The sequence below is a fragment of the Schistocerca serialis genome, chromosome 4, assembly GCF_023864345.2.
Source record: "Schistocerca serialis cubense isolate TAMUIC-IGC-003099 chromosome 4, iqSchSeri2.2, whole genome shotgun sequence".
Classification (NCBI taxonomy): Eukaryota; Metazoa; Arthropoda; class Insecta; order Orthoptera; family Acrididae; genus Schistocerca; species Schistocerca serialis.
The window spans coordinates 298146309-298154850 of NC_064641.1; the positions used below are offsets into that span (position 1 = coordinate 298146309).

The 8542-nt window shown below is 41.2% G+C and overlaps 1 pseudogene; it reads left to right on the forward strand.

Moving 5' to 3' along the window:
• Nucleotides 1–6362: 6362 nt before the first annotated feature.
• LOC126475894 (5S ribosomal RNA) lies at nucleotides 6363–6480 on the forward strand (annotated as a pseudogene).
• Nucleotides 6481–8542: the final 2062 nt, after the last annotated feature.

Consider the following 8542-nt stretch of genomic DNA (forward strand, 5'->3'; position numbering starts at 1 on the left):
GGGCTCAGGTGGTGGTACCGAAAGTACGGTCCGCCACACAGCATTAGGTGGCTTGCGGAGTGTGATGTAGATGTTAACTCACAACTTTTTTTTATAATACATCTTCCTTCCGACACTTATCTTTTCCTCAAATGAGACCGAGCCGCATCGCAATGAAATTGATGATACTGAGTGAATAATAATATTGATGTGCCGTTATTCGGCACATTCACTGTCTGTCGTGGCCAGCGGATTTTAAACCAACCTCTGTGCTGTTCATACAGTAAGGCGGCCCTTGCGAGCGAGGAGAGAGTAGTGCTTCTTTCTGGAGGAACGGGAAGCGCTGCACTGGCGAGAAGTGCGGTGGCGTTCGGACCGGAGTAACAACAACGACGACGACGACAATTTCACGGTGGACATCTCTCTTGGTCTAGGCCGAGAGAGCAGCAACGACGCAGAGGACGACTGGAGTGTGTCGCAGGTCAGCATGGGGACGGGCGTGCGGATTGCATGTGAGCAGTTCCTGGGCCGGACCGAATATACGACCCGTCGCTTATGAATTGCTTCAGAAGTTGAAAAGGGTGACTGGTACTAACCATCATTCGCACTGTGCCACTATAGTTGATTTGGAACCATTTTAGGTCTCCGACTGCAATGTTCCTTCAAGACTTTTGCTGGCGCCAGTTGATTTTGTCGACGCCGCCAAATATTGTTAACCCCAAAATTGAAGACCAGTACTGAGACTTACGTAGTGCAAGGTAGTTCACCTTCAATTTACTAGTTTTTATTAAGTCAGTTTTACTTTGATTGCGTTTTTACATTGTTAAAGTTGTGTTTACTAGGTATGCCTTGTAAATAAAGCTATGTAATGGCGACTCAACCTACCACTTCCCGTTCTATCTAGTTGGCCTGTTAAAGAGTGGTAAATATCTTTGCTTATTTTGGAGGTTAATATCACTGAAATAAGAAAAGTTAATACTTCGATGATCACGAAATACCTGATTCTGCAGAATTTTAACTGCAAAGGAAGACTTAATCCTTTAATGTAAAGTGTAAAGAAGGCAATATTGATAACTTGTAACGTCCCCTTTGAACAATTATACACGACTGTGCTTAAACTGACACACAATATTTTTAGCGCAACGCAATCTGACTTTCAAAAATCCCTACAAAAGAATGGCCCTGACTAACATTAAACTATACCTTTCACAAATCACTAAATCACTTACCTCACAATAGTCTTCGTTTCTCCCACTACTGCAATACAGCAAGCGCCACTACTGACAGCTAAATAAAAGATTCAAACTTGATATCATCATATATAAATATAGCAGTCCATGACAAATTTCAAAACTCCGCCATCTCTCTCCCCACATCCACCACTGCTGGCGGCTCACCTCCAACTGCGCAACGCTACGCGCTGTTCACATCCAGCTGCCGCTGCCCAACACTACAATGGCGAGTATTACAACAATGCAAAGCAGCCACAGACTGCACACAGCACAGCCAGTGATTTTCATACAGAGGTGGCGTTACCAATAAAAAAACCTAAACAGCCTACTTACAAACTGAAGATAATGTACTGAGCCGTATCAGAATCAGTTCAGGTAGGGGTGGACAGAACCATCTAGCGCGATAAAATAAAGTTAAATAATCGTCGCCAGGCCCGCCTTAGTATGTATCATTTAACATCATCGATGGTTGGCATCATACACTCACACGTCAAATCCTCTGAATAATACAATAGTTCTGTACACTTATTCCCAAATGACTGGTCGATTACCTCACTCATTTACTCATAAAATCTACATCTATATCTACATTCATACTCCGCAAGCCACCCAACGGTGTATGGCGGAGGGCACTTTATGTGCCACTGTCATTACCTTATGATACTTATTTAATTATGAAACGCTACTAGAAATCAAAATTAGTAATCGCAGAACATGACTTTACCAGACATATACAGAACATTATCGAAACTTGAGTCATCATCATAAAACACGTACAAACACTATCATTTAGATCATCATCAGAAAGAACAAACAAAATCTAAAATCTATACAGGAATTCGAACACAATTACAGGTCATCAAAACATTTACATTACAAGACATGATAAGTAACATTAAATACATAATTAAATACATAATTACATTTATGAATGCAACTAATTATGAGTGACATTAAATTTTCATAGTAAGCTATTCTTTAAGTATCATTTCGTTAAATCAATAACCTTAACTACTTTTACAATTTGTTCATGTCCAGTGCAGTTCATCCATAAATTCTGTCCTTTCTGATCAGCATAAAACATTTAAAATGTTATTATTAAGAAGCGTCCCTGAAAATACACCGAGTGTAACACTAACAACATTTTATGTTGTTTCGAGGTACATTAGTTTTTACGCGATATATTAACACTGTTCGAATACGAGATGGTTGCATTAGGTCAGTGATCACTGTTCAGTCACAGTCTGTTCGTCTTACATCACGGATGGGATTTGTTTTTGAAGAAGATAACCTCATTTCCATGTGGTAACGTTCATATAATACCATACTAATTCCTATCTTTCAAACCCAATACGGAACTACTGATTATCTCATTGGACTTCGTTTCCTTCTTACAAGATTACTATTTAACAAAATGGGACTACACATACAAAACCTGACCACCGACCTACTATCGACATAAACCCGTCCAGACGATAGCCGCGATAGCTGCTGATCTATCTGAGTTTGAATGGGGGCAGATTGTGATGGTCCGGAGGCTTGGTAAAAGCATTTCGGAAACTACACGACTTGTCGGGTGTTCGAGGAGGGCTGTAGTGATTGTCCTCAACATGTGGCGAAATCAAGGTAGAATCACGTCTAGACTTCGTGGGGTTGGGCAGGCACCCCTCACAGCACAGAGTACCGAACACTCCTAATGATGGGCCTCCTCAGCCGACAGCCCGTGCATATTCCAATGTAACTGAAATGGGCATGTGACAATTGGCACTGGACGTTGGCGCAAATGCAGAGCGTTTCCTGGTCTCATGAATCGCGATACCTTCTTCATGATGCCGATGGGAGGGAGCGAATCCGTAGTCTTCCAGATCCTTCACACCTGTACTGTGGGACGGAGACAAGGTGGTGGCAGCTTCATTATGCTCCCAGTAAAGTTCGTGCGAGGCGCCATGACGACCAAGGAGTATCGCACTCTCGTTGCAGCCTATGTATACCCCGTCATGACGATCATATTTCCCGACGGCAGTGGCATTTTTCAGCAAGATAGTGAACCATGTCACAAGGCCATGAGCGTGATGAAGTAGTTCGAGGAACACAGTGACGAATTACAATTGATGTACTGGTCCCTAACTCGCCAGATCTGAACCCAGCAGAACACATCTGGTATGTGATTGAACGTGGCGTCAGAGCTCATCGCCCCCCTCCCTGGAATTTACGGGAATTAGGTGACTTGTGTATGCAGATGTGGTGCCAACTCCCTCCATAGACCTACCAAGGTCTCATCACTTCCATGCCACGACGCGTCGCTGCTGTTACCCACGGCTATTAGATAGGTAGTCATAATGTTCTGGCTGGTCAGTGTATTTATGAAATCTACTCAAAGACATCCGTGTTTCTTGCTTTTAGTTAGCTTTTAACAAAATAAAATGCTTGATGTCACAAAAGTTAACTGATTACATTTACGTTTTTTCTCTAAAATTACCTTCTGAACAACCAAAAAAATTGTCACCTCATAAATTCAAAACTATTATTTTGAAGCTAAGTTAAATCGTTTAAATTTCACATGCACAGGCCTCACATTCCTTCTTTTATTTTACATTCTTAAATTTATTATCATTTGACGTCATACGAGGTTGAGTTGGTGTGAAAACTTCGATAAGGGTGCACCAGTCTATTTTATGTTTCCATGCGCCACACTTGACCAGAGAAGTCCACCGATACTGGGTGGTTCTCTCTCTATTATTGGCGGCAATTGCTAGACTACTATGGCCACCTACACTACCTATCCTTACCCCTCTTATTCAATTTCTTGGTCCCTCATCCATAGTTTTATATAGTAAATTCTGAGTCCTCCTTCATCTTAGTTCATTGCGGGCCTGTCAAGAGTAGAAACATAGGTATGTGACCAAAAGCACACACATGGTTTGTTAACATTATAAACAAAATTTATTCTGCACCACTATCTGTTTTTATCTGTAAACTTTTCCTGACTTTACTCATTCCCTTTACGCCATATCTTCCTAGTCTTCTTTTACGTCTCAGCGTGTCCGTAGTTATTTTCGTCTATGTCCAAGTGTATCGATCCAAGGTTTCTGCTTTTGTAATTCCTTCTGGTTCCGGTAATCTCGCTTTGGGTAATTGTTTATACATTTCACATAATCCTAATAGTACCTGGGAATAAGTAAAATTATCATATTTTACTTTCATTAGCACTTAAAATACTCACTTAAATCAGCGTATTGCCCTAAGCAAAATCCTACTAAATATCAGCGTCCTATGCTCTCGTTAATCCTTATAAACCTCATATCTCTCTTCTCACATCTCGGCAGCGTCCCTTGCGTCTGCTAAACCTCATAATCTCTCAAAACTATTAATCTCCAATACGCATTTCTCTATTGGTGCACTTATCACCAACAATCGTCCAACATTTCTACTCTTCGTACCGCCGTTACTATGTTCTTGACTTCCCACGTAATCTGAACTAGGTTTCTCTTGGATCGAATTCACGTTGTTGTAAATTATCTTGCTTTGATGACAGAACAAATACTCGATGTTAAACTTTTCTTAATCCTCTCTTATTCTTTAAATATATTGACGTGGGAGCTGTGACGATTCCCTATTGATTTATGGCTTTTCACGGTTTCGAATTCTACAATATTCTCGTGTAAAATTCTTCTTACTCCATATGGAAAGAGAAACATAGGAACAAAGAAGATTACTGCGAAGAAACCATGCATAACAGAAGAAATACGTCAGTTGATCGATGAAAGAAGAAAGTACAAAAATGTGCAGGGAAATTCAGGAATACAGAAATACAAGTTACTGAGGAATAAGATAAATAGGAAGTGGAGGGAAGCAAAGACGAAATGGCTGCAGGAAAAATGTAAAGACATCGAAAAAGAAATGATTGTCTAAAGAACTGCCTCAGCATATAGGAAAGTCAAAATAACATTTGGTGAAATTGAATCAAGGGTAGTAACATTAAAGTGTAACGGGAATTCCCTTGCTAAATGTAGAGGAGAGAGCGGATAGGTTGAAAGAGTACATTGGAGGCCTCTATGAGGGGGAAGATTTGTCTGATGTGATAAAAGAAGAAACAGGAGTCGATTTAGAAGAGATGGGGGATCGAGTAATAGTATCAGAATTTAAGAGAGCTTTCGAGAAATTAACATTAAATAAGACAGAAGGGATAGATAACATTCCATCAGAATTACTAAAATCATTGAGGGAGGTGTCAACAGAAAGAATATTCACAATGATGTGTGGAATGTATGAATCTGGCGATATACCATCTGACTTTCGGAAAAATATCATCCACACAATCCTGAAGACTACAAGAGCTGACAAGTGAGAGAATTATCGCACAATCAGCTTAACAACTCAACCATTCAGGTTGCTGACAACAATAATACGAGGGGCGTTCAGAAAGTAAGCTCCGATCGGTCGCGAAATGGAAACGACTATGAAAATCCGATAAAGCTTTGCACAGATGTGTTGGGTAGTGTCTCTAGTATAACCCCAGTTAGCATCACGTCGCTCTTCTCATTTCTGAGCTCGCAGTGAGTGCGTAAAGATGTCTAGAAAATAGTGTCTGCCGCCAAGTACGAGGGCCTGGTGAGAAATTTCGCCTGAAGCTATGCAGCTAACATTACACAACTGTCGTGCTGTTTCTTCTTCAAGACAATTCTCAGCCGCATTCTGCAGGGGCAATGAAGATGCTCCTGCATCGTTTTCAAATGGAAATGTGAGATTACCCACAATACAGTCCGCAATTGTCTCCCCCTGAGTTTCATCTCTGGTCACATGAACCGCTGTCTTTGAAGACAACATTTTGACACAGACAACGAGGTGTAGGCCAGCGTGGAGAATTGGCGGAAAGCACTGGCGGCTGCCTTCTATGATGAGGCTATTGAAAAGTTGGTACAACGCTATGACAAAAGTCTAAGTCAGAACGGCGACTACATAGAGAAGTAGATGAAAGGTGTAGCTAATTGTTACAAGTAAAACATTTCTGATGTTCACTGTGGTTTCAATTTGGCAATCAATCGGAGCTTACTTTCTGAACAGGCCTCGTATACAGAAGAATAGAAAAGAAGATTGAGGATGTGTTAGGTGACGAACAGTTTGGCTTTAGGAAAGGTAAAGGCACCAGAGGCCAACGGCCATGCCACAGTGGTAACAGCGGTTCCCGTCAGATCACCGAAGTTAAGCGCTGTCGGCCTGGGCTAGCACTTGGATGGGTGACCATCCGGTCTGCCGAGCGCTGTTGGCAAACTGAGGAGCTACTTGATTGAGAAGTAGCGGCTCCGGTCTCGGAAAATGACGTACGGCCGGGAGAGCGGTGTGCTGACCACATACCCTCCACATATGCATCCAGTGACGCCTGTGGTCTGAGGAAGACACGGCGGCCGGTCGGTGCCGTTGGGCCTTCATGACCTGTTCCGGAGAAGTTTAGTTTAGTTTTAGTTTTAAAGGCACCAGAGAGTCGATTCTGACGTTGCGGTTGATAATGGAAGCAAGACTAAAGAAAAATCAAGACACATTCATAGGATTTGTCGACCTGGAAAAAGCGTTGGTCAATGTAAAATGATGCAAGATGTTCGAAATTCTGAGAAAAATAGGGGTAAGCTACGGGGAGAGACGAGTAATATATAATATATACAACAGTCAAGAGGCAATGATAAGAGTGGGTGACCAAGAACGAGGTGCCCAGATTACAGGAGACAGCAATGTACTCTTTCGCCCTTATTGTTCAATCTGCACATCGAAGAAGCGATGATGGAAATCAAAGAAAGGTTCAGAAGTGGGACTAAAATTCAAGGTGAAAGAATATCAATGATACGATTCGTTGATGACGCTGCTATCCTAAGTGAAAGTGAAGAAGAATTACATGATGTGCTGAATGGAATGAACATCTAATAAGTACAGAATGTGAATTGAGAGTAAACCGAAGAAGGACGAAAGTAATGAGAATTAGCAGAAATGAGAACAGCGAGAAAATTAACATAAGAAGGTTGGAACCAGGTTGGTAGATACTCAGAGAGCGCACAGGATAAGGTTATGATTGTGGATTGGGCCATAAACAGTTACTATGAGTTGCACTATCAAACACACAACTTTATTTTTCTAAGGACCACTCATTTACACATTGCTTTAAAACATCACAACCAAACAATATGGCTGAAGGCCTAGTTTAAGAAATTGAGATGCTTTCTGGGCTGAAAGCCCAAAGCCACACCAAAAACAAGAATGGCTGGGGGCCTGGCTTCGAAACAGAAGGAAAAATTAAAAAAAAAACACATGCAATTGAAAACAATTAGTGGATGAAGGCCTACACTACAAGTCTGAAGGACAACTATAATTAAAACACATTAATAAACATTTTTTTCTAATCAATAAATTTCTTTTTAAAATTACAACAGAGTGACCGAAAGCGTAATTAAAGAAATATTAACTTATTGCGCGGCTGAAAGCCACAAACAAGTTTGACACATCTGCTGAAGACCTGAACAACAAGTCAGACAAACAATTTAAAATAAACCCCTTCCTTCTTATAAAAAATTTTCCTTTAAAGAATACACATGGCTGAAGGCCTTATTAAAAGAGGTCCACGTAAATCCTCGGCTGAAGGCCACACATAACACGCCGAACAACTAACGGCTTAGAGCCCGGATTACAAACAATTTCAGATAAAACCAATTTTAAGAAAAAAATATTTTTTTAATAAAATCAGTCTTCAAAATTTTAATTCAACACGGCTGAAGGCCTTCGCACAATACTTCAAACTAAAAATCACAATCTAAAACAAACAGAAAAAGTGGTGCTCAGAAGTGTTCCAAGGGTCAGCCTGAGAAGGTAGCTCAAACGTAAGGTGAGGTGAGACAGGTAGCCGAGAGCTGAATCGGATGGCAACCCAAACTAGGGACAGCCGAAGGACCGACCAACAATTTAACCAATTCCCTTCTAATGGTTGAAAATATCGGCCGGGAACGAGAATACGAACAGCACTATGTCTTCAGAAATTGGCGTCTAAAAACAGCCAAGGGAACAATAACCACTCTAAGCAAAATATGAACCAAACACTTTAAAGGCTGTCGAACTACATGCCGTCCCAGACAGCATCAACACGACGAGGAAAGGCACACTGCCGGAAAACTACGCCAACGACCAGGTCAGGTAACTGGGGCGTTAACGGCTACAGGGCAGAAAATATCGCTGGTGAACTTTACTGGTAAGTAACAGTCAATTTAATAATTAATCACAATATAGGAAGATGGCTGCAAGATTTTGCCGACTCCAACACATCTTCTGTCGCTGCTAGCCTGAAAGGCCCA